This window comes from Acomys russatus, chromosome 20 (assembly GCF_903995435.1).
Source record: "Acomys russatus chromosome 20, mAcoRus1.1, whole genome shotgun sequence".
In the NCBI taxonomy this organism is placed as follows: Eukaryota; Metazoa; Chordata; class Mammalia; order Rodentia; family Muridae; genus Acomys; species Acomys russatus.
Window position 1 is genome coordinate 46,925,719 of NC_067156.1, and position 27,069 is coordinate 46,952,787.

General features: G+C 39.9%; 2 protein-coding genes across 3 annotated transcripts in view; one reads left to right on the forward strand and one right to left on the reverse strand.

Annotated features, from left to right (window-relative positions):
- The window catches only part of LOC127204364 (interferon-inducible GTPase 1-like), a 146,448-nt gene that overhangs the window by 103,149 nt on the left and 16,230 nt on the right, over nucleotides 1-27,069 (reverse strand). The gene's annotated exons all lie outside the window — the stretch shown is intronic.
- LOC127204365 (interferon-inducible GTPase 1-like) overlaps nucleotides 1-27,069 on the forward strand; it is a 144,672-nt gene that overhangs the window by 34,164 nt on the left and 83,439 nt on the right. The gene's annotated exons all lie outside the window — the stretch shown is intronic.

Consider the following 27,069-nt stretch of genomic DNA (forward strand, 5'->3'; position numbering starts at 1 on the left):
ATGCTATTTGGCCTTTGTGAACTGTTCAGTTCTCATGGTATTTTAAAGGAACATATTTTCTTCCTTTTTTTTTTTTTTTTTATTCCTTCTGCTTAGATCTGGTTACAGCCCCTCATACTTTCTGGCCTCTGGTTGTCACACAGGCCCTTATTTATCTGCTCACCCTATCCAATATTCTGGATTTGCTCTTTTACTGGAGTCTCTTCCTTTGAACATTTATTGATGAATCCTGCTTGATCTGTAATATATAACAATTTTCCAATACAGAGTTGGATTGGAGGTCAATGGCCTAGGTAGGCTCTTTCAGAGGTGGAATAGGACCAAACTTTGCAAAGTGTAATGCATATTTATATGGGGGGTAGTATTTGCCTGTCCTGGCACCAATGTCACAAAGGTATTTCCAGATTCTTTTGAAGAACCTAGCCTCCTCAAATAATTGAATCAACAGCCAAGCCAGGCAAAGTACTGTAAAGGACATCACCCATCCCAGTGGATGTCTGGTTTAAGGATGGCACAAGCAGAGAACCTGCAGCATTACAGGCAGGAGACAAGAGAATATATATATTCAGCTGGGTGTGGTGGCGCACACCTTTAATCCCAGCACTAGGGAGGCATAGGTAGGCGCATCGCTGTGAGTTCGAGGCCAGCCTGGTCTACAAAGTGAGTCCAGAATGGCCAAGGCTACACAGAGAAACCCTGTCTCAAAAAACAAACAAACAAAAAAGAGAATATATATATTCTTGGATTCTTGGATATATAAACTTGGATTTGACAATCTGTATTGACACTTGGTCTATATCCAGAGACTTGACTTTATGGATATCTCAGTGGGAAAGGGAGAACTGGGTCAGATACTGGGTGAGCTACTATGGGGACAGCAGATGTAGAAGGACATGTATAGCTGAGTTCTAAAGCAATCAGAACCCCGGTTGGATTTTTTTTTTTTTTGTAGCATGCCATAGCCCACTGAGTCCTGGAAACCAGGAAACAGATGCCATGAGCAAAATGTGCATCCTCAGGTGCCACTAGACACTATTCCTTGGGTTAATATGTAAATGGTCACAAGAAGCTAACATGAGACAGAAAATTGGCAAAACCACTAGAATTCCTATAAAATATTTGGGTATCCTGAATATTGTGCAGTCATGTGAAGTCAGCCTCCATGTATGGATACTAAGACAGGACAAAAACACATGTCGAACTGTTATTAAGTAAGCAAGGCAGGCACCTTCATGGGCAGATGGCCTATATTCAGCACCTTTAAGCTACCCTTTCCTTTATTGTCAGCTAAAATGTTATTGTGAAAGCAGAGGATTCCCAGAGGCATTTTTGCCCATCACTTAAAAATGAGCCTCCTCAGGGAATGTAATCCTAAAGTGAGAACGCCCACACGTTGGCCCACCTCTATATGATGTATGGACCACATGAATAGAATTTCCATGCTTCCTTTGCTGGGGAGTGAGTTAGAGCATCACTTTGGAAGTGACTCCTGTGCCAGCTTTGCCTGATTCAGGTGATAAGTATTTCCTCACTGTATTATGTTTGGTTTTGCGCTTAATAAGAGGTGAACTCAGGGCATCGTTGTTCTCCAGACAGAAGCTTTCCACTGTTGGTTAAGTTAAAAGGGCCTGTCTCAGGAAAGGTCCCTCTCCACTGCTGGAGATAAAGCAGCGAAGGGAAATATCTCAGGGACTTGGATGTCAGCTCCTGCACAGCCAGGTTGGCCTTTGAACCTTCAGAAGTTGTTTTAACCTGGCCAGTATTGCAGGACCCTCTAGCCAGCTAACAATTCTGTGAGCGAGGGAGAAAGATCAGATGCATCAGGGAAACACGCAGAGGGTCAGCTACAGGTTTGAGACTGCAGCTTGATCCTGGGGTCTGGAGACTTGAGAAGCATTCCTGTCCATGAGGGCTCCAAGGAGGCAACTAGGAGTCGCTCCCACTTGCAGTGAGAGGCTAGCCAGGGGAATCTGACTATGAAAGCCTCAAAGGAGGGCTCATGAGATTGGAAGACATTCTGGGTCTAGTGTCTAGCAACCTAAAGTGTTAGCCAGGGCCACGCTATCTTGTAAAGCAACTCCATTTAGGTTGAACTGTAATAATTTCAGGGATGATAGTGGTTTGGTTTCCATGACTAAAGAAAAAAAAATCACATTTACCCCTAGATTTTTCTCTGTGCAACCTCATAGACTGCTTGACTGCAAGCACACATGATAGGCATCTCATCAGCCACGTGGCACAGAACCTTCCCTCTTTCTCTCAGACCCATAAGAAGGGATTCCTTACTCTGCCCTGCAGGCCTGATCTCAGAGCCTTTTCAACGCTGCTTGTCTGCCTGTCCTGCTTTCACAGCTGCTTCTCTGTCTGCCTCAGTGTGCTTCTCGGACCCCAGGCCTGGCACCTTTCCTAATGGTAAGGAAGTGGAAGTTCTCATCCTACAGATCTGCATGAAGGGAAAGGCAGTCAGGGGGAAAGGTAATGTGGAGTCTGTGTTTGTTTTGTTTTATTGATTGGGTGGTTTCCTTTTCATGTTCCAGAACACCCAGATGTGTGATTTTGCAACTCAGTCCTGTAAACTCCAAAGTCAAAAATTCACTGAGATAAGAATAGAGTTTGTATGTTGGCCAGTCTTTTTTTTTTTTTCTTTCTTCTCTCCAGCTTCACCCCACATTCTGTTTAGTAAGCCCGTTTAAGGCAAGGGCTACATACTGAGATAGAGTTTTCTAATTTTCTTTGACTGAAAATTAAAGCTTTTAAAGAACAGATTGATGATCGAAGTTTACTTGGAGACATGGAAAAATTATTCAGAGTAGAAGACTTTAAAAAACCTGACATGATAAATTTAACAAAAAATTTCCTGTGGTTTACTTAATATGTGTTTGATATATGTTTATGTGCATGTATATGCTGTGTCATGTCTATGTGCACTTATGCTCATATACTGTTACATGGCACAGAATTGCCTTGTAGTGGGCATTAAGCTAAATTAAAACTGTCAGATTAGCCTAAATGCCTTTTAGTTCACATAACTTAAATAAATCTCTGACAAATAGCTTAGATTTGTTGGCAAAAAGTGCGGCTGCCTTCAGAATTGCTATCATGTGTTCTTCCTGGGCTGCCTGTCAATTGAGTTAAGTATTGTCTCTTAAATAATATAATGTTCCTTGCTTTCCTGAGATAGATTGCAGCTGAAACTATTATGATTAACTCCCTATAAGATAGTTTCTATCAGATCACGAGATAATAGCATAACTCAGGAAATTGTGCACAGTCACTGCCTGGAGTGGCATCCAGAGAGTTGTTTAAATTCCTTAAGGGTTATAAATACTTCAAGTTAAAACTTAGCTGGCTTCTAACTTAAATGTATACATCTACTCTGTTTTGTCCTTTGAGGGTACGAGCTGTGTGGCCTCTGGCTTAAGGTGCCAATGTGATCTGTTGTCTGCTTCCTTCCAGGCCTTGGACTGCTACAATGGGGGGACAGTCCTCATTTTTGGCAGCATCCACATGGGATCTGTTCTGACAAATTGGTCTGATTATTCTTATGAACCTATGATAAAGCAATTGTCTCATATCCTTCCCTGTTCTTTGGGGGCAACAAAACATCTTTTCTATCTAAAAGTTGTTTATTTGTAGTATTATGTTTCATGGTAGTAAAAGAAGTAAAACAGAACCCATTAAGTAGGAGAATAAGTGTTTAAAAGGTTATAAGTATGCTGGTACATTTTTGAAGAAATGTTGAAGAAAAGGAATTTTAGCTTTTAAATTGATTTTGTTTTAAGATATAGCATGGCTCTAGAGTTTGGGAAAACAAAACAAAACAAAACAAGACAAATTAAACAGACAAACAAATCAAAGTATAATCTTCCATAAATATTTTGTAAAGGCCAAAAAAGTCACTGGGTATGACTAAGCTGCCTCTAATTAAAGATTACTAAAATTCCTAAGGTCAAAGTTCACTGCACTGACACAAATCTAAAAATCTAGTGTTATTTATAGCAACGAGGTTCTCTTAAGATATTGATCTGCTTTTGGTTACACTTACAAAAGTATGGTTTAATCAAAATAACATTCACTAGAGCCATAAGTAAAGATTGTGATAAATTACAAAAAACTGGATTCAACTGCAATTCACGGCTAGTAGAGAATACATTTGTATTTAGTATTATGGAATTTGCTATTTTAATTCCTAAATTGGTATGCACCATTCTTGTAAAATTACCTGAACCTTGTGTTTCCTTAAGATAACTGTTTAGATTTTCTGCTGACATCTGATTTCTCACAGGGACAGGCTCTCGGCTCCAGCACTGTTGTTAGCAACAAAACAAAGTGCCAAGGAGCAGCAGTGACAAGGCCAAAGTGATGCCCAACACTCAGAGAAATGGCGACCTTACACAGACAGAACACAGCATGCACAGGTGGGGTGCTGCTCAGCCCCTGGCCTCCTGCCTACGCAATTCCTACTAAAATACCAGGATGGCTCCATGGAAGTGGCTGGACAGACATCCCCATTATACTCTCAATCAGCTTCAGATAAAAGAGGAGGGGTGTGGCAGATTTATGCTTTTCTGATAGTTACTGAAATTAATTATTGGGTAATAAATGTGGCCAATTGCAAAAGCTGACTGGACCCTGATTAAAATGAAAATAATTCTACCTATCAGGGCAACTGTGAGCCTGAACACACTCTATTTAGCTGGGAGGCAGAGAGGAAAGCTATAAAGATAAAAGTTGCCAGGGATCTTTTCATAAAATCCTCCTATTCTTTTAGTCCCTATTGCTTGTTCTAATTACACACACTCTAAAATTTGTCTTGGGCCAGCAAGATGGCTCAGCAGGTAAGAGCACTTGTCACTAAGGTAGATGATCTGAGTTTTAGTCCCAAGACTCACATAGTGGTGAGAGGGCAGTGACTCCCACAAGTCTTTTGACTTCCATATCCATGCTATAGCTTTTGAGCATTCAGCTCCAGCATAGGAATACACATAAAATAAGTGTAATAAAAATGCATTGTATGAAATTCTCAAAGACCTACTACAATGATAAATAGGAAAATAAACAACAAAAATTATCTTAAATGCACTGAGTATGAACACAACTAATAATAGAGATGTGAAATATCAATCATTACAAAACGATGCATTTCTTCATTAGCACTCCCAGTTTTCAATAAAAACCAGGAAGTTAAAGAGGATTCCTCAATTCAAAATGCCCCACAGAATCAACTACTGTTGTTTTGTTAAACGGACATGTTGCCAAGTTGCCTTCTAAACATTCCCTGATTATACCAGAGATTAGTGGTGCGCTCAGCCTCGCTCAGACAAGGGCTTTGTTGTGGTTGTTTGCTTCCCATTCATTTTGGTTTTGCGGTGGGTAGTGTTTTAATGCACAGTCTCATAACTGGTCAAACTGCTCAGAATAAGTTACTGTTGAGCGCTCATTCCTAAGTATAGCAGGGACTTTTCTATCAGTCCCAGACCTGTACGAGGCTCAGGAAACATGGAAGAGCCAGAGGACAGGGCAGGAAGAGTGGGGTGAACTCATGTCTTATGAATATGACATGGCATTTACACTCATGAACTCATGGCAGCTGTGCTTATCTGTGCAAGGATTACATAAGATCTAGCCTGTCGACATGCCAGCGTTCAGGAGACTAGGGGCACATGAGGCTTTGTCCTTAGCTGCAGAGATATTAGGACTAATGACTACAGGGGAGGGAGTTTCTCTTTCCTTTCCTTTCTTTTCTTTCTTTTCTTTTTTAAAGAGATGTAGCCACCAGAACGTTGCACATGAACAGTTAATAATCCCATTCTCAGAACATGCAAATATCCCTGACCAAAGTCAGTGGAGTATTAAAAACAACAACAACAACAACAAAACAAGGAAAGAGAGGGGCAACCATTTTGAAGAGGGAGAAAGATTTATTTCAGAGAGAATAAAGGAAAAGAGACAGGAGTAGTGGGTGAAGACGATAAAAATGTCATATGTATGTATGAAATTGTTATACAATAAATAAAATTATTTTATAAACAAACAAATTCTAAATCGTTCCCCAGCAGATGATAGCAGAAATATACTACAGAAGCATCTTCCCCTCCAGTCTAGCTTCTACTGGAAGCTGAACTGGGTGGAAAAGGGAAAAAAATAGTACTAGGAAGTAGCAGGATTGAGACTCAGCAATTTCCATAGTGATAATTCAACATCACATGTTCTGAAAAGTTCATTTTCGGCTATTCTAGGAAGCAGAGTTGCTCAAACCAAACAAAACACAAAGCCAAAAACTGGGTAAGTTTTAAATAATACCTAGGTCATTTCCTTTAGATCTGTCTAAAGGACATCTGTAAATAAGTCCAGTCTACCGCCCATCAAAGCCCCCTAGCTTCCAAACTCAGGATCCCAGCTCTGCGGATAGAACTCTAAATATCTTGTTATCTACTGGCTCCTTAGGAAAGGGATGGCGATGGTGAGAAGTCAGAGCAAAATGCTAAGTTACCAGAAAATTCTGCGTCCAGTGGATTGCTCTCACTGCTCCGGACAGAGAACTAGCCGATCGAGGTCTGCCTCTGCTTCTTCAGCAGAAATGAGGAAGTCAAGCAGGACTGTACTTTTCTGGTTTTTGTCCCACCTTCAGAGGGTGCTATCCAATCACAGAGGAGAGTGGGTCTAGTTTCATTCCGGAATACCCAGCATTTACAAGAACAGGAAAGTGAAACTACACTAGTTTTATTTCTCTTCAGTGATGCCAGAATTCCAGGAAGTGGAAACTGTCCTGTCATAACAAAGCAGCATCAGCCTAACGCTTAAGTGAGAGTAGCTCCCCGAAGCACCTTAGTAACTAGGCTGAAAGATCTTCCCACCCTGTCTCACCCCTGTGCTGGACTGTTTAATGGCAACTTTAGCACAAGTTAAAGTCATTTGAGAGGAGGGAACCTACATTAAGAAAATGCCTTTATAAGATCAGGCTGCGGGCAAGCCTGTGGGACATTTTCTTAATTAGTGATTGATAAACGAGGGCCCAGGTAGGTGGTGCCTTTCCTGGGCTGGAGGTCCTGGGGTCTAGAAGAAAGCAGGCTGAGCAAGTCAGCAGGGGCAAGCCAGTAAGCACCTCTTGCCTCCAGGTGCCTGGCCCACTTGAGTTTCTGTCCTTTCTTCTTTCAATGATAAACAGCTATAAGGAAGTGTTAACCAAATTAACCTTTTCCTCCCCAAATTGCTTTAGGTCATGGTGTGTCATTACAGCCATGGCAACCTTAAGTAAGCAAGATAAACCCTGAACTGCTGTTGTTCCACAAACGCACCCTGAGTTGAAGTCACACAGCATAATTCCTGGGTCCTGTGCAAATGCCAGTTTTAGTTTTTCCATGTACTTCCCCTAGCACCAAATTTGGTTCTCTGATTGTAATCCTATTTTCTCACCATGTCACGATGTCATTTTCTTTAGTCCTTATCACTACTGTAGCAGGCTGGAGGGAGATCTGGACCATGGGTGTAGAATTGGGGAGTGGGGGGGGGGGAGTCAATCAGGGTGGGACAGCCAGTGTGGCTGAAGCTCTGCAGTTCATCTGGATTGCACACATGGAGAGCCACACTCCCATCCATTCTCCACAGTTCCCCATAAATCCAGGAGTAAGTAGTGTTTACTCACATTTCAGCAAAACATGACCTCAGCAATCTCTCATTGTCATTTTATTTAGTCCAGCTGTTTAGAAGATGCACACTCTTAGCCAGGTGTGGTGGTGCACGCCTTTAATCCCAGCACTCTGGAGGCAGAGGCAGGCTCTGTGAGTTCAAGGCCAGCTTGGTCTAAAAAGTGAATCTAGGACAGCCGAGGCTACACAGAGGAACCCTGTCTCGAAAAACCAAAAACCAAAGTCAAACAAACAAAAAAAGAAGATGCACTCTCTGTGCACCTCACATGCCTGCAGGAGCTGAGTGGTACCCTTTTGTAGGATGCAAAAATGATGCCACTGATTCTAGATATCAATGACTACAGCGAAACCATGTGTATTAGTTACTTTTTGTTGCTGTGAGAAAACACTGTGACCAAAAATGACTTCGGGAGGAAACAGTTTATTTGGGCTTTATGGTTAAAAAGAGAGAGTCCTAATGGCAGAGAAGGCATGGCAGCAGGTGGCCAGAGCAGGAAGCTGAGAGATCACATCTTCGACTGCAAGAACAAAGCAAAGAGAGCAAGCTGGAAGTGGGGCAAGGGCATAAATTCTCAAAGCTCATCCCCCCACCCCCAGTGATACACTTCCTCCATCAGGGCTCCACCCCATGAAGATTCCATAAACTCCCAAAACAGAGGCACTAAGTGGGGACCAAGTGTTCAAATACACGAGCATCTGTGGATATTTCTCACTCAAAGCACCATGCCATGCAATTGTTATGTTTTCAGCACACTATGGGAAATTATTAGAGACAGTTTTGTACATATATGAAAATACATACATGATCAACTACATGGGCCATTTAAGGCAAGAGCATCACTAGTTAGTCTATTTTAAGTCATTGTTATCCTCTCATTCCTTACACAGGTAATATCTTACTCTGAGGACTATACCACCACTCGGAAGATACGTATGGGTGGGTATAGACACACAGCTCTGCATCTACCCTACTTACCTGTATCTGTAGTTTTCTACCCAGCCAACTATCTGTGAGAAATATGGCTTTGGCACAGAAGCAATTTCCTTCCCAAGATGATGTATCCAGCTAAGTGTGATGATAACTCATGCCTATACCCCCTAAACTTGAGAGGTTAAGGTTTGAGGGTTGTCTTGAGTTTGGGACCAGACTGGGTGACATAGTGAGGTTCTAGACATACCTGGGATTTGAACAGCAGTAGTAGTCTGTTGATTGTTTGGATTTTTTCCCTGCCTTCTTTCCTTCTTTTTGTCCTTCTGTCTTTTTTTCCATTTTTTTTTCTGGGAAAAGTTTTTTCTTTTATTTTTGAGATTATAATACAATTACATGCTTTTAGTCATCCCTTCCTCCAAATCTTCTCATATACCCCTCCTTGCCTTCTCTCAAATCCATTAATTATTATTATATGAATATATATATATACACATAAACATAACCTTCTTAGTCTGTATATTGTTACTTGTATATATGTTTCCAGAGATAATCACTGGATAGTTGGTACGCTCTTCTATGAGGGGAAGATTATTTTATTCACTCTCAGCATTCCTTAGTTTCCTGTAGCTCTTTGTTTGGGTTGAAGTGTGTGGTCTTTCCCTGTTCACTTTAATTTATCTGTTGTTCTTGTTCAGCTGACTTGCTGGTGAAGATTTGTGGGCCCAGTTTCTGACATTACCAGAAGACATGGTCTGACGTCAAGCTCCTTGATCTTCTCGTTCTTACACTCTTTCTACTGTTTCTTCAACAATGTTGGCTCCTGATCCTTAGATGAGGAAGTGTTTCGTTGATGCATCCATTGGCACTATGATCCACAACTCTGCATTTGATAGGTTATGGTTTTCTGTAAGGGTTGCAAAGAGGAGTGTTTTTGATAAGGAGCGAGGACTACACTCAACTGTTGGTATAAAGACAAGTGTTTATAGATCATTGTTAGAGATTATCCCGGTTTAACACATGGTGTTGTAGATTCTCCGACAACACCCATGACTTCACTAGCCCTGGGTAGTTGGCTAGAATACTAGGAATGGTTTTTCTCTTGTTGAGTAGGTCTTAAATCCAATTAGAGAGCTTTTGGTTACTGTCCGGATACGTGTGACACTACTGCACCCTTAGTGTTATCATGCCATGCTGGTCATTGTTGTGATTGATAAGCAGTGTAGACGGTTAGGACTGTTGGCTGTTTACCTCCTTTGGAAGCTTATAAGATGCTTTCTGGTAGACCATGAAAGCAAGTCTTCAGGAAGGATGCATCCAGGTCAGTTCCAGCTGAAGAGGATCTGGGCCCTGTGTCTGAAGTGCATGGTGCCCTTAGCAATATGGATGTACCTTCTACCTTCTGGGCACAACAAAGACCAAAAGCAATAGCCTCAGTATTTTGGGAAAATCTTGAATAAACCCTGAGCAAGAATTCAAAAGAAAACTTTTCATGCCTGCTACTGGATTTTTTGTTAGGTGGTCCTTGGCTCTTGGAGGGAGCATTAGTAACCCAGATGAGAAAATTTCGTTTTAACTATATATGTATATTTATACACAGGCTTATGTGAATTGTAACTTTTTTAGGTATATACCTAATAGTTTGATTCCTTATGACTTTTTCAAGACATCCTTACTGTTATTTTACCTTTATTTGTTCTGTCTCCCCTTCCTAATTAGAGCCCTCTCTTTCCCCCATTTCTTGGATCAGATAACTTGTACCCTAGTAGTCTCTTCTCTATTGTTCTCCAATCCAACTGAACTGGTAAAGGTCACCAAATAAGAGAAAACATGCAATGTTTTTCTTTCTAGGTCTGTGTTACATCATTCAGCATGATTTTCTTCTAGTTCCATCCATTTACCTGCAGTGTCCATGATTTCATTTTTCTTCACAGATAAATAGTATTCCACAGCGTATATGTACCTCATTTTCATTATCTACTCATTGGTTGAAGGATATTTGCATTGTTTCTATTTCGTAGCTATTGCGAATATGGCAGCAATGAAAATGGCTGAGCAAGTATCTGTGGAATAAGATGTTGAGTCCTTTGGGAATATGTCAAGGAGTGGTATAGCTGGGCTATATGGTACTTTTTTTATTTTTTATTTTTGAGAATTCCTCACACTGATTTTCAGAGTGAAGGCACCAGTTTGCAATTCCATCAGCAGTGGTTGAGTGTTCTCCCTTTCTCACACCCCCCCCTCCAGGGTTTGTATGTTGTTTTGTTGGCTTTGCTGTTCTGACTGGGATACTTTGAACTCTTAGATTTGCATTTGTCTAATTGCTATGGATTATGAAAAATTGGAAGTATTTCTTAGCCTTTTGGTTGTTTTTCTTTTTTTTTTTTTGATAACTCTGTTCAGATAACAGGCTCGGTTTTTTAATGGGTCATTTCTTTTAACTTTTTAAAGTTCTTTATATACTCTGGATATTAGTCCTTTGTCAGATGTATACCCAGTGAACATTTTTTTCCACCCATACTATGTGGTTCTTTCTCATCTGTTGATTGTTTCTTTAGATGCACAGAAGCTTAGTTTTATGAAATACCAATTATCAACTGTTGGCCTTAATTTTGGGGCAAATGAATTTTTATTCAGAATGTTCTTTCCTACACCTATATCATTTAGGGTACTGTTTATATTTTCTTCTAGTAGTTTCAGATTTCATGTTTAAGTCTTTGATCTTGTTGGAGTAAATTTTTTTTGTCAAAGTGATATATATGAGTCTAATTTCATTCTCCTATGTATGGATATTTAGTTTTCCCAGCACTTCGAGTTGAAGATACATTCTTTTCTAGAGCTTATGTTTTGGCATCTCTGTCAATCAAATATTAAGTGGCTGAAGTTAAGTGTACTCATATTTGGGTAACTGATTTTTTTCCCCATTGTCCTACATGTCTATATTGGGCTAGTATCATATGGTTTTTAATCACTATGACTCTGTAATATATATGATCTGTAATGGTAACACTTCTAGCATTGTTGTTTTTATTCAGGATTGTTTTAGCTATCTGAGGTCTCTTGTGGTCACATCTGGATTTTAGGGTAGTTTGTTTTTCAATTCCTGTGAATAATGAGATGGGGATTTTGATTGGGATTGCATTGAATCTATAACTCTGTTTTGGTAAAATGACCATTTTCAAAATATAAATTATACCAACCCAAGAGGACGAGATGTCTTTAAATTTTCTAATTTCTTTATCTTTTTCTTCAGCAGTTTAAAGTTTTCGTTGTAGAAGTCCTTCTCTTCCTCAGTCAGTTTTATTCCTAGATATTATATTTTCTTTGAGGTTACTGTGAATGGGAGTGTGTGTATGGTCATGAGCTCTTCCTCTCTCTTTTGTTCCACAAAGCTATTGATTTGTGGAAGCTGATATTGTATTTCACACATTCTTGAATTTCTTTATCACTTCTAGAAGTTTTCTGGTAGAATTTTGAAATCGCTATCGGTATGTATATGCTATGTGCAGTATCATATCATCACTAAACAAGGATAGACTGACTTCTTCTTTCCTTACTTATACCCCTTTCATTTCATCCCTTATGTTGTTGCTCCAGCTAGTACTTTGAGCACAATATTGAGAAGGAATGGAAACAGTGGCCATCCCTCCCTCATTGCTGACCTCAGCGGGATTGCATCAAGCTTCCCGTTTAGGATGCTATTGGCTGTGGCTTTCCGTAGTTAACTTTTATTATCTTGAGCTATGTTTCCTATAGCCATACATTATCTAAGAGTTTTATCATGGAGTCATTTAAAAAATTTCAAAGACCTTTCCTGGATCTATTGGGATGATCATGTGATTTTTGTCTTCAGGTTCATTTATGTGGTTTATTACATTTATTGACTTGTGGATGTTGAACCATCCCTACATTTCAGGTATAAGACTAACTCGATCACAGAGGAAAATCATTTTGATGTATATCTGTGTTCTGTTTGCAAGTATTTTATTGAGTGTTTTTGAGCCAATTTCATCAGAGATGATGGCCTGTAATTTTCTTTTTTGTTATTGTTTGAGACAGTGCTTATCTTCTCAAAGAACTAACTCTTAGATTTGTTGTTTCTTTATATTGTTTTCTTTGTTTATATTTCATTGATTTATACTCTTATGTTTATTATGTCTTGCCACTGACTGGGTTTGGATTTGGTTTGCTTTTCCAATTTTTCGAGTTACATCATTAAATTATTTAATCATGCTCTTTTTGATTTTTTAAAAAAAATGTAGGCACTTAGAGCTATAAATTTCCTTCATAGGACTGTTTTCCATGTTGTTTTCATGTTTTGTTTTGTTGTATTTTAATTTTCATTTAGTTTAATTAAGTGGAAAAATTTATGTCTTTCTTGATTTCTTCTTTGACTCATTTTTTATTCAGTAATGAGTTGCTTAATTTCTGTGGGTTTATGTGTTTATTAGAGACTTGATTAATGCCAGTTTTAAGTTTCATTGCATTGTGGTTATATAGAATAAAAGGAGTGATTTCTGTCTTTTTGTATTTGTAAATATTTGTTTTGTGGCCCAGTTTGTTTGCTGAGTACAATGTCTTTGGTATCTGGGTGGAATATTCTGTAGATGACTGTTAAGTCCATTTGATACATCATGTCAATTAATTCTGATGTTTCCTCTGTTTATTTTTTGTCCAGATGACCTGCCTGTTGGAAAAGGGGGTACTAAAATCACGTACTGTTAATGGATTGGTATTAATCTATAGCTTTAAGTACAGTTGTACATTTGTGTGTGTGTGAGTTTGTGTGTATATGTGTGTGTGTGCAATTGGGTGCACAAGAGTTTGGTGCATATATGTTTAGAATAGCAATGTCTTCTTGGTTATCTGTCCCCTTGACTGGAATGAAGGGTCCCTTCTTATATCTTCTGATTAGTTTTGGTTTGAAGTCTATTTTGTCAGATATGAGGATCATGACGCCTGCTTGTTTCCTGGTCCCATTTGATTAGAGTACTTTTGTCCATCCTTTTACTATAAGGCGATGACTATCTTTAAACTTAAGATGTATTTCTTCTAAACAACACTTAGCTAGATTTTATTCTTTGGTCCATTCAGTTAGCTCATATCTGTTGATTGGAGAACTGAGGCCACTGGTATTCAAGGTTATTATTGGAGTGTAATATGTCAGTTATCTTCATCATACTGCTGTTTCTGCTGTTTTTATGCTCTCAGTGGTACTTTGTGTTTTAATACTTACGGCTTCTGTGTGTTTCCACAAAGTCTCATTACTTTCTTTATCCCTAAATGTGGCTTTCTATATTTTTTCAGGTTTGGTTTGTTGGATAAAAAAATATTTAGGTTATTTATTTCATGGAAATAAATTATTTCTTTCTTCTTCAATAATGGTGGGCAGTTTTGTTAGGCATATTCATCTAGAAATTGGAATACATTATTCCAGATTTTTCTGGTTTTTCAGTGTTTACATTGAGCTATTATTCCAATAGTTTTCCTTTATATGTGGTTTGCACTATTTTCTCTTGCAGCTTTTAATGCACATTCCCTGTCATATATATTTAGTGTTTTGACTGTGATATACTTTTCACTAGCCTTATGTTTGTGTTTTCTCAGCCATCACTCAGGTAAAGCTAATTCTCCTTATGTTCCTTTTTCGTGACTTCGTTGAAATGTTTTCGGCTGTGTATGTGCTTTCTTTAAACTCCTTGAATTCCTTGATGAAATTTGTAATTGTTCTTATAAGTGTCCTGAGTTCATGTAGGTAATTCTCATTGGCAAGCATTTATATAGGACTGGCAGATTTTAGAGGACAGATACTGGTTTGATCTTTTATATTGTTGGCATTTTTGTGATGAGATCAGGCACATGAACTTCTTTTTTTTAGTTTTATGTCTAATGTAGATAAGCAGGGGGAAAACAGAAGCCATTTGGGCAGATTGAGCCTAGAGGTTGGAAATGGCTTGAATGGAATGGAGTTGGGTTGCCAGAGGGGACTGGAACAGGATGTTCTTCCTGGTTCAGGACTGAACTATTGGGGTGGATCTAGCTGAGTAGAAAGGTTAGATGTGACATAAAAGGGATTCTAGCAGAATATTAGAGATGGGTTCCAGTGCAAGCAAGGGAGGCCAGAACAAGCCAAGGCACTGAATGGAGATCCATGGCTTAATCTATCAGTTGGGGGAGAAGGTGTGGCCTGGTAGGGTCAGGAAGCCTCATGAAACTTACCAATCTAGGACCTGAGAAAAAAGTGGGAGGTCTAGTTGAGTGGAGAGGTTGGATGAGGTACAAAAAGGACCCGTGAAGTGGATAGTGCCATGTAGGGCTAGTCCTAGCTGAAGCCTAGAGGCTAGTTGGAGCCTTCATTTCTTTCTCAAATGACCTTTTTTTTTTTTTAGTGGAAGTCAAACAGCAATGGGAGTCATGAATAAGACAGAGCCAGTGACAAATGTGTATTAAAAAGTCATGTGGAGACCTACAACACCCAGGAACCTCCTGCATGGCTCCCATTCTGTTTGATGTTCTCTGGTGCCACTCACAGCAGAGAAATATATAAGCAGCTATTACTTGCTGTTTCTGTGGTAACGAAAATTATGAAGATCTACATTGCATAGAGTAGCACACACACACACACACACACACACACACAGAGAGAGAGAGAGAGAGAGAGAGAGAGAGAGAGAGAGAGAGAGAGAGAGAGAGAGAGAGAGAGAGAGAGAGAGAGAGAGATCATTCATTTTGGTACTCATAAAGAAGTCCCCTGGTTACATTTTTCTTGCGTTGAGAGCTGACTGCAAGAGGCCTGTTTCTCGGGCTCCACCTTTCTTCCTCCCTGGAGGGACAGTGTCCTCCCTTATGAGGTTCTTTTAGTCAACCTCAAATACCTGGCCCCATGTGTATTAGTTAAACGAGTAAGTGACTTTTGCTTGTTTTGAGTATAGTTCAACTGTCTATACTGCCTTCATTTGTAAATGAAATCTGGGGCTCAGGGAGGACAAGTTGCACTGTTCCAGTGTGTATTGTTGAACTCCCCGCACCCTAACTTGGCTCTTCTGTCTTTAGGTGCCTCCCTCCTCACTGACACGATGGAGTGACTACTGTTCCTCCACTCTTCATTGTTTTGTCATACCATGAGGACTGGGATTTTTATGAAGCAGAAACCATGAAGTGTGAGGACACACTGGGAATTGGAACTTGCTGAAGGTCAACTATGTCATTAAGGTGACTCTGGTCATGGCATTCAGGGTTCTGGTCAATGTTCCTGTGACAAGATGCTAGAAATGGTACAGCCACTATCATCAGCTTGCTTTGGGATGTAGGTGGACTTGGGGAAGACTTGGCTTCCATTTGGATGGTAAACTCCACCCCCAATGAGCTTTCTGTCTATCTGTGATGTTATGGGACCGCAATGGCACAAGCATTTTCACTTAAACCCTAAAAATCTACCTGAAAGAAATGCAGTTTGACTAGTTTTTTTCCACCATAACTAGATTGGAAATACAGGAGATCTGCCCAATCTACTGAGGTATGAAGGAAATTCTATATTGTCTTGACTAAGTTGGAATCTCAGTGCAGAAATCCCATGGGAAAATGCTACTGAAAACTGTCCTGGAAAGTGTACTGAAGGAACAAGTAGGTGACACCTCAGTATTTCTAATCTTTGATCTCAAGACTTTCTTCCAGGACCACTCCCCCATTTTTCTAAGAAAGCAGCAATGCTAATAACCTTCTACATTTTGAAGAAAACCATGTCTGTACACACTAATCAAATGATGTCATTCAGTCATGCATCCTTTATCAGGACTGATATTTCACATTGTTACTGTATGCTGTGCTGAAAGACATAAAATTTGGAAGATGCATAGTTAGAGTAAGGGATGGAGACTGAAAGCATGAAATCTGATGAAGATCAGCATGCGTTCCTCCAGTGGTACTCTATATGTGCCTGGTGGGAGTCCATGTCCTTCCTCAGTGTCCCTGGATGCATTGTTTATTTCTGTGGTCACCTTTCTGGCTTGGCTCCTCTTTCTTGCATTCCTTTTATTCATACCCTCTTGGTTAAAATTGAGTGATACTCGCGTTGAGAATTTGGCCATGAATACTATCTTCATACTTGGCCCCTTCATACCCTAGTGTTCCCATGTGCTTTGAGTTTGTGTGCAACCTACAGTGGTTACACAGATCACTGGTTTTGGAACATGGTCTGATGCTTTGTATTTGATTGCTAATTATAACCCCCAGGTCTGCTTGCTGTCTTTAGTGAACAAACACTCAGATACCCCAAAACGACATTTGTAATCCTTGCCACCAAGTTATCCCTGATTGGCTGAATAAATACCTACACACCTGGGCAGAGCAGAGCGAGCAGGTGTAGCCAAAGTTGATAGGCTCCTGTGAGAAAAAGACCTTGGGTAGAAGACAGGGACCAGAGAAGGAACATGGAGCAGGATAACCATGGGATAGGAAAGAGCCACGTGGCCAAGGAGGAGGAACTCTGAAGTTCCACATGGAAAGAAGTGTCTCAGACGAACAACATAAGCAAGTATTTTGGGACTATGGATGGGAAATAGCCCAGTTAGGAATGATTAAAGCAGATGGCATGGGGTACGGGCTGGAAATAATGGAAGGTAATTTAGGGGGTTAATATCTGCCCAGCCCCAGGTAAAATACAGCAGGTGTCTGTGTCTTTATTGATTGATAGTGGGTTAGATAATACACCACAACAATTATAGGTTTTGATAATAAACATTAATATATATTTTTATATTAACTACAACGTACTGGATTCCCATAAATGAGCAACACAAGTAGCAGGAAGGGGAAAGTTGTCATTCTGCCTCTCTGTGTTCTTCATCACCATTCTCATCATCCAGGTCTCTCTGCCCGCTGTTCTGAGTAAAACCCTCATGTGGCAATCAGCGGTGTCACTGTAGCTCCCATCATTTGCATAGACCCTTCTTTCTGTAATCTGACACACTGGTGGATCAATGTGATTGCTTTTAAGCAAGGTGATTGGTGCCCCTGTTAATGAGGCCTGCCATTGAGATCTCTGTGAATTAGATAGGTCTGACATATAAGATGATCATAATTTCTTTCCTACTTGTCCAACTTATCCACCACATCCAGGGACTATGCTGTGCACTGTAGTGCCCAGAGCATTACAAGCTGGTTAGCTGACTTAATCCCAGGGCACACGGTTCTTCAAAGTTTGGCTTTTGTGACTTTGGGGGTCTATGATAAGATGTCGGGGTACTTATGAGAGGTGTGAGTATTATGGAAGAGGGACATTCCTGATTTATGTACTATTGTCCATTTAACAGTATCTGCACAAGAGATGCCACACACATCTCACCTCCTAGTTGTGAGAATCATAAACGTCTCCAGGGATCGCTAATTGTCCCAGGAGGGCCACCATAACCCAGAAGCATTGAGGTAAGGACTTGCAGGTCTTCACATTGGCTTCACTCTTATAACTGGATATGTCATGTGTCTCAGAGTCCTGGTGCCCTGTCTTAAATAGCCTTTCTGTTACTTTGTATTGATATGGTTCCAGAAGCCACCCTACTCCTTTAGTCAGTACCCAGATGTCTATGCTCTGACTTATCTGTGTCAAGACACTTCATACTCCCTACCACAGTATTTTAGTTTTATCTTTCTTTCTCTGAAAACCTGTTTTTTGAAACTTGGACTTACTGTTAGATTTAGCTGGGTATGCATTTGCTATGTAGCTCAGAGTGGCCGCAATTCACAATCCTCCTGTCTCTGCCTCCCAAGTGCTGGGATTAGGGGTGTGGGTTATTACACTCAGCTTGGTTTTCTTCTGACCTATGTGCATTTTGTGCATATCTGAGAGTTAGGAGTATATTATTATATTTTAGCCTTTCAATTTTCCCTTTCCTTTATTTAGTGTATATTAATTTTATAAAACTATAGGTATCATTATGGTACTTTCACATATAGATATAATATACTTTCATCATATTAACTCCTACAATAATTTTTCTTATCTATATTCTTCTCTCCACTTGCTCCATTCCCCTCAAAGTCTCACTTTTTTCTTTTTCTCTTTGGATTCTACATGAGAGAAAATATGGTGCTTGTTTTTCTGAGTCTGCTTATTTTACTTAAAATGGTGACCTTCAATTCCATTTATTTTATCTGCAAATGACATGATATGGCCCTTTTGGTAGATCAGTAATGAATACTGCTATGAATGTGAAATTTTCTTTATTTTATTTGTTAATGAATACCCAGGTGTTGGGGGTTGGTCTGTTGCTCTGTGCTGAATTCTGGGCCCCAAGATCTGGCTGCAGCCCAGACAAGGACATTGTCATGTACACTAATCAATGTTGTGTAAACTTTGCTCCCCAGTTATCTCTGATTGGTTAATAGAGAAGCCAGACAGCCAATTCTGGGCAGAAGAGATAGGTAGGCAGGACTTCTGCTCCCAGGTTTGGCATCTCAGGTAAGGATCACAAGGAGAGGGAGAGAGAGGGTAAGTCACCATGAGGAATTGACCTAACAATCAGGAACAGCCAAGAGAGGACCAATATGGCAAGTAACTTGGCATGTGTGGCTGGGAAATAGCCAGACTAGCTTAGAGGATAAATGGATATCCTCTCAGTTATGGAGCCTAAACCTTACTAATAAATCCAGTAAGTCTCTATGTCTTTTATTTGGGAGCTAGAGTAGATGAATAGAAAAGCCCTCCAAATACAAATTACTACACCCGGTACTAGTAAGAACTATAGAGTGCAAATCTGGGTTTAGTGGTGTGTACCTTTAAGGCCAGCACTTGGGAGACAGAGGAAAATCAATTAGGTCTGCAAGGTTTGTTTCCCCTCCTTGATTCATAGTGATGGTTCATTTGTCAACAATGGAAAATATCAGAAGATATGGGTGTAGTGTTTAGAATTAGATTTGGACTCCATGAGCTTATATGAATAAACACTTGGTACTTAATTGGTGAAACTGTTTGGGAGGCATTAGCAGGTGTATCCTCATTGGAGAAGGCATGTTACTCAGAGTGGGCTTTGATGCTTCAGGAGACTTGTGCCATTTCTAGTATGCTCTTTGCCTCCTGCTTCTGGATCAAGACAGGAGCTCTAGCTGTTCCTGCTACATGCCTCTGCCATCATGGACTCTAACCCTCTGAAACCATAATCCTAATTAAAGGCCTTCTTATATAATTGCCCTGGTCATGGTATTATGTCAACACAGCAATAGAAAAGTAATGAAGACAGTGGGTTTAGGAAAAAAGAAAGAAGATAAAGATGCCAAATCTAAGTCATTTAAAAATTATTTTCTTTAGAGCGTGGTGGCATGTGGCTCTAAATCCCAGCACTGAGGTAGGAGGATCATGAGTCTGAGGTATGCCTGGGGTACACAGTGAGTATGGGACAGCCTGTGCTACATTTCTAGACACTCTTTCAATATAAAGACTAAAAATAAAATATTTTCAACAATGATCTTTTTATCCTTCTCAAGTGTTATATTCACATTGACTTAATTGTTATTGTGTTTTATATGCCAACACATAAGTACACACATCTATATACTCACACAAGTGTGCATGTATGGCACATCAAGAGGCTAATGTATCATGGAGAATGATTTTCTAGCTGTGACTTTAGTGAGGGTTGATCTGTTCTTTTCCTTATTCAGTCTTGTTATCATTGTTATTTTATACTTATAGTAATAGTTGGAGCAGGCTTCCCACTCCTCTTTAAAGATAATACTCTGATCACTGATACTTCATAGAAAAATTTGATTCATATCTGATGTCTTGTTTTTAATAGAAAAGTTTTTGTGATTCCTGGTTGTTGTCATTTTATATTTGATTAGACACTCCATGTTTTATAAAATGCATGATTAATATTTATTGACAATAATTTATTCTGGCTTTGATATTTCTTTCTTTGTGTGCTTGTATGTGTGTGTGTGTATGTGTGTGTGAGTGATGTGTCTGTGTATGCACATGTGTGTATAGGTGTGCACCTCTGTGTGTGACATACGGAGGCCAGATGAGGACATTAGGTGTTCTGCTTCAGACAGCATCTGTCACTGAACCCAAAGCTAAGGTGGAAGGCAGCAAGCCCTAGTGATTATCCTGTCTTGGCCCCAGCAGCACGAAAGTTAATGTATTTTCAGTAGCCAAGGTTCTCTAGAGGAACGAAACCAATAGAATGAATATTTACACACACACATACATACATACATACATATATATGTGTGTGTGTGTGTGTGTTAATACATTGGCAGTTCAAACAGGCCGGGTGCCTCAGCAGTTCCAATCTGGTGCCCAAATCCTGAAGGTTTTGGAGAGCAATTAGTGCACAATGCATGCTTGGAAACACTTGTTCTGATATTAGAGAAGGACTCAGTAACAGCAGCAGGGTTAATCGACCCACAGGAAGGGGAAGACCAAGTCATCAAAAGGCAGGTGGTCACCCTCCTGCCATACTCTTTGTTTCTGGGCCTCTACAAACCTGCCAGCCACAATCAGCGTGGGTCATCCACCATCAATAAAGGCAATCAGGACATTTATTTAGATGAGGCTCCCTACACAGTTAATTCTAATTTGTGGCAAGTTGAGAGTAAAAATCAACCATCATATGACCATACCTGGCTTTTGTGTGGTTGCTAGGACCTGAACTATGGTTCTTATGCTTGTACAACAAGCACTCTTACCAATCAAGACATCTCTTTAGCCATTAGCGTTTGATATTTCAACTGTTATATTTAAGTTTTATTAGACATTGTTTTTCTATTAGTTCTAGTATATTTCTTGTCTACCTCTACTCCCCCAAATCTTATTTGGGCTGGAGAGATAGGTGAGTGACTAAGAGTGATTACTGATTTTTGCATAATGTACAAGTTTGGGTCCCTGCATGTATATTGTGACTCACAACCCCCGGTAACTTCAGGTACAGGTGAGCTGATGTTCTCTTCTGGCTTGTAGGGGCACCTTCACACATATACACACACAAATAAGATGAGATGGATGTTTATAAAAATATTAATATTTTATTAATATTCTTTAGGTAGGGGCTTTAATTTTTCTAATTATTACAAGATTTAAAACTTTTTACCCTTTTTATTATTTTATTGTTTATTATGTACATATTTATGGTCTAATGGCTTCTGTGGGTCATGAATTGGTGCATGACTTTACTGGTTGCTCCCTATATGCTTTGGTAGGACAGTGGTCATGTGTCAGGCAGGGCTAGAGACTCAACTGAGGGAATGCATGAAAAGTCATTTTGTTCTGAGCTTGCTTATATGGTAATGTGATCTAAACCTAGAGAATATGGACTGGAAGTCCAGCTGCCCCAATTCCTCAAAACCATGTGTGTTTTTTTTTTTAAAGCAGATGTCCATTTACTTCATCAATGCTATCAAATAACCCTGCTAACAAAATGAAATCATAATATTTTTTAACTGAATTAAATAAACTGCACTTACTCACTTTTGCTCTAATGAAAAACCAGTTGTAACTTCCCATCCTCAGAAGAAAGAAGAGTTACAAAACCAAAAAAAGAGCATAGAGCCCTGGCGGTGGTGATGCGTGCCTTTGATCTCAGCAACTTATAAAAGGAAAATACGCAAGGAATTCTTCTAAAAAAAACAAAAAACAAAAGACAAAAAAAGAAACAAACAAACAAATCAAGGCTTGTGCAAATGTAATTCACAGAGAGGGTCAGACTTCATCCCAGGCTGACAGCCATACTTGGTAACATTAGCCACATGGGTCTGGATTTAAAACCATGAAGGATATAGGAGAAATAGGGTTGTGGACTCTTCCTCCATGCTTAGGGAAAGCCACTGCTTTCCTTGAGTAGGATGTATGGCAGAGGGGTCCCTGAATATAAAGCCTGAAAGGCCATCGTGTGAAACTGGGATAGTAAGACCTAGATTGCACTGGAGACTCCAGGGCATTGGAGATGCCGTGGGATATCTGCAAGATTATCTGGGTGGGGTCTGAGGGCAGCATTCCCTTTATTCATTTCATGCCAGGGTTCTCCTTAATTTTTAGCACAAGCTAAATTAAATCTCCTGGTTATTTTTTTCTCCTCACACTGTACATTTTATATGTCTTTCCCCCTGTTTATTCTTTCATCTCTGTAGACCTGTATAAGAATGATTGCTAATAGCCATATGACAGAGCCTTGAAAAGATCTTAAAATACTATGAAATCTCCTTTGGTGACAAAATTAAGCCATTATTTTTCAATTTTGCCTCAGGCAATTAGTTTTCAGAACAAGGGCAGAAAACAGCCACATTTTTTATTTTAAATTTTTTTTGTCAAAATATCATAAACATGATCTCTAGCCCAATTGCTAATGTTGCTTCTCTTTGAGATCTCTTGAGCTCAGCCCAAGTCCACATTGCTCTTAGCACTCTTACCTTACAAGCTTCTAGTAGAAGGCTCATTAGGTCCTACTTATAGCATTTAAATGCATTCCTAGTTCAAAGTCCCAAAGTCTTTCATATTCCTCCAAAAAATCGTCATGGTAAGGTCTGTCACAGCAATAGTCTACTCAATGTTACCAACTTCTACCTTTTTTGTTTCTGTGACAAAAAAAAACAAACAAACAAACAAACAAACAAACAAAACAAGAAAAAAAAAACCCAAAAAACAAAACATGGCCAAAACAACTTACAATAGAAAACGCTTAATTTGGTATCTGTGGTTCCAGTTTATTAAAGCCCATGACCATCATAGCAGGGAGCATCGCAGGCTGCAGACAGGTCTGGGCTGAAAGAGTAGCCAAGAGTTTACATTCTGAGCCACAGACAGGAAGAAAGTGCTAACCTGAAATGGCATGGGTTTTTGAAACTTCAAAGTTCACCCCAGTGACATGCCACTTCCAACAAGTGCACACTTCCTAATGCTTCTCAAATAGTCCCACTAACTGGGGGCCAAAGATTCATATACATGGGCCTATGGGGAACATTATAATTCAGATACTATTATTCAGATATATACTATCCATTATCATATCATGCTGGATAAAAGAAGAAAAGAGATTTAGTAGAGAATAACCCTGTCAGACTGAGGTCTATCTCTGTTATCTGACCTCAACTGCATTGCCCAATAATCTTTCTGTCATGATGGGAATACTCTACAACCCTAGTACTGCCTACTCTCATATCCATGTTTACAACAAACACTTGAAATGTGACTAGTAAAATGAGAAACTGTTTAACTGGTTTCATTGTGATTAACTAAAATTCAAACTGAAATAGGTACATAATTTAAAAATCACGGAGGACCAGCTAATGTTATCTATCATTGAAAGTATTCCAGTCTTCATCTATTCTTCAATTAGAGAGAAGAACGGAGGAGAGATCACTTTAACTCAGAAAGAGACCAAATCACTTTAAGATGGAACTACATACTTGGCAAAGCTCAGTTTATCTCCAGTCCCGACTGTTTCTAAGGTTTTCTCCTATGGAGGTTGCAGTTTATATATTAGTGCCTCAATATTTTCAGTTCCAGAACCATTCAGCAATTTTACTACATGTTTAAAAATATGTTTTCACCTAGCATTTTACTTTGCCATCCCCTTATCTCCAGAATTTGGGAAAATCCCCCCCCCCAAATGATCAATTTTTGTCATTTTGATCAAAGCCATCTTGAAGTGATCAGTTCTGTAGATTTCCTGTATCTCACCTCACCAGGGCTTCTTCTCTGAGCTGAGTTTGATACTCTTGCCCCTTGCCACCAATTCTACCAGAGAAGGTAAAGATCAGTTAGGCAAAGATTAAATCAGATTTGAAGGTGGGAATCATATTCTTCTCAGGTCATTGACTAGAAATGCTTTTTTACATTTTAATATAATTTACAAAAACTTGTGCAGCATTTTTATAAATTCAAATTGAGCTTTTGTGTGTGGTGTACATAAATGTATGTACATGTGTGCACTCAACATGTGAAGGGTGGGGGTCATTATCCTGTGTCTTCCTCTCTCAATCTCCACCTTTTAAAAGATAGGGTCTCTCATTGAACCCGGCAACGATTGATGAACTGAAGTCTGGACGGTTATCGCATCTCTCCACACTTGGCTTCCTTGGGAGTGGCGATCCTAACTGAGGACCTGATGCTTGTACAGCAAGTGCTTTACCACCAAGCCATCGCTCCAACCCTCAGTGTTTCACATTCTGAAATAAATGGGCCTACAGTGGTAGCCCATGCCTATAATCCTACCACTCAGAGAGCAAGACCAGGCAGATCTCTGTGAGTCAGAGGTCAGCCTGGTCTACATAATGAGCTCTGGGACAGCCAGTGTGACACAGTGAGACCTAGACTCAAATAATTTTTTTAATTTAAAAATTTTGAAAAGTAAAAAGCTAGGACTGGAGACATAGTTCTGTGGGTAGAGTTCAAAAAGCCCTGGATTTTGCCCTCATCGCCAAATCACATCTGTGATGCCAGCACTGGAGAGCTAGAGATGAAACACACAGAAACTGAAGCTCATCAACGACTCCATTGCAATACAAGGCCAGCCTGGCTGCATAAGAACACGTTGAAAAATAAAAACCATGGTGGGGAATTACTGTGGAGAGGCTGAAGGGTGGGTGCTGTAGTGAGAAACAGAAATGCCGAGAGAGGAAACAGCGAAGGTCTGCATGGAGCAGGAAGCTCAACTGAAGCTTGCCCTCTATTGCCTTCATGCCTTCCCACAGTCCCACAGTGTGTGAACTCTTTCCTGATTAGCAAGCGGCCTAGGGAAGTTGTTTCAGTGGCTCAGTCCTAGAAATGATGTAAAATGCGGTAACAATGTATCCTTGTTACTGTGGCTGAGTCCATGGAGAGTCCAGCACATCCCTTCCACTGTCAGAACTCTTAATGACCAGCGGCTGCTCTGAAGAGGTCCAGGGTAGGGTTTCTGGTGCTGGATGCAGATGCCCTTTCAGTTGGCTTCATCTCTTGGATGGCCAGAGCTGATGGCTCAGGCAACTGGTCAGGATTGAAAGAAGAAAGAGGAAAGGGAACGCAAGGTTTCTTCTCTAGGGACTGACTATACTGCAGCCGAGGAGGAACTCTTAAACTGATGACAATTTTCCTATGGCTGAGGCTATAAAAGTGGCTTCTAGATAGAGACTGCACGGGGGATCCTAAAAGGAGACTCTCTGATCTGTAGATAGGCCTCCTTGCAGAGATCTCCAGTAAGCTAATGTAAACTTAGGTTTGTTAGCCATAGAAGGCTGGTGTTAAAGCCTTGAGTCTGCTAACTTATTTGCAAATCTATAGGGGAATAAGAGACAGAAATAGGATGTAAGGGAGAGGTAGAAAAATAAATCATGCACACATACATTCAAGAGAAGAGGTGGATGAAGTTAGGCATCTTAACTTCAACTAAAGTTAAGCTTCGCAATTTCAACAAAATTTATTGTTGGTCGCCGTACTTATACTTCTAAGAAAAGGATTACCTCATAGTCAAAGGACAATTAATCATGAAAACAGATGGATTCTAAAATACAACAGCTTATATGTTTTAAATCTAAACATTTCTTATCTAAGTATCCATTATGTAAGTTCACAGCGAGTTCAGAGTGACAAGGCCTGAAAGTTACAAGAATATACAACTTATCTATTGGGACTGACCTAGCTATACATTATCCAGCTATCTCTTAGTTCATAATGAGTTCAGGACAATCATTTTATCTGTCTTTTAATCAAAGAAACAGAGTAAATTCAGACATCTCGAAGTAGCTTCATTTCACGTTGCGTTCATGGGAAGTTTAAAGCAACTTGCCTAAATTTATGGTGAAATACCAGGATTCATGGTGCCATCTAGAGTGAAGGCTTATCTGAAGCCACAAATCTGCTACAAGGCTATCTGTAGTGAGGCATCTGGAGGGCGATAATGATATTTATTGCAGCCATAAACTCTCTAAAATTATTTTAGAAGATCTAAAACAATTTAACTTTTAAAACTATTTGAATCAAATCAGGAATTCCATAATCAGGGATTAATTCATCTGAACAATAAACAGTATATCCTCCTGTAGGAAGTCTGCTCAGTCAGAGCTGGTCAATACCCAGAACATCACAGTTCCCACCAATATCAGATGCTTTTTCTTTTGGTTTTTCAAGACAGGGTTTCTCTGTGCAACCTTGGCTGTCCAGGACTCACTTTGTAGACCAAGCTGTCCTGAGACTCACAGGGATCCACCTGCCTCTGCCTCCCTGGGTGCTGGGATTAAAGGCATGTGCCACCATGCCCACCTCTAATGCCAGATTTTAGAGATATGGAGCAGTGCACAACTAACAGGGTAGTCAGAGGTTGGAAGCAATTCTGGGGTACAGAGCTTGCAAAATACAGTCCCTTCCAGAGATCTCTCATGCGTACTGAACTTCTCCAAATCAAAGGCTCCTGACTGGCTGGAAGCAGTTCTGGGGGTGCATCACAGTACAGACCTTGTGAATACCAGATCACCTCCTAGACAGCCCACATGCCTAGTGAGCTCCCTTAACAGAGCGGCTCTTGGCAC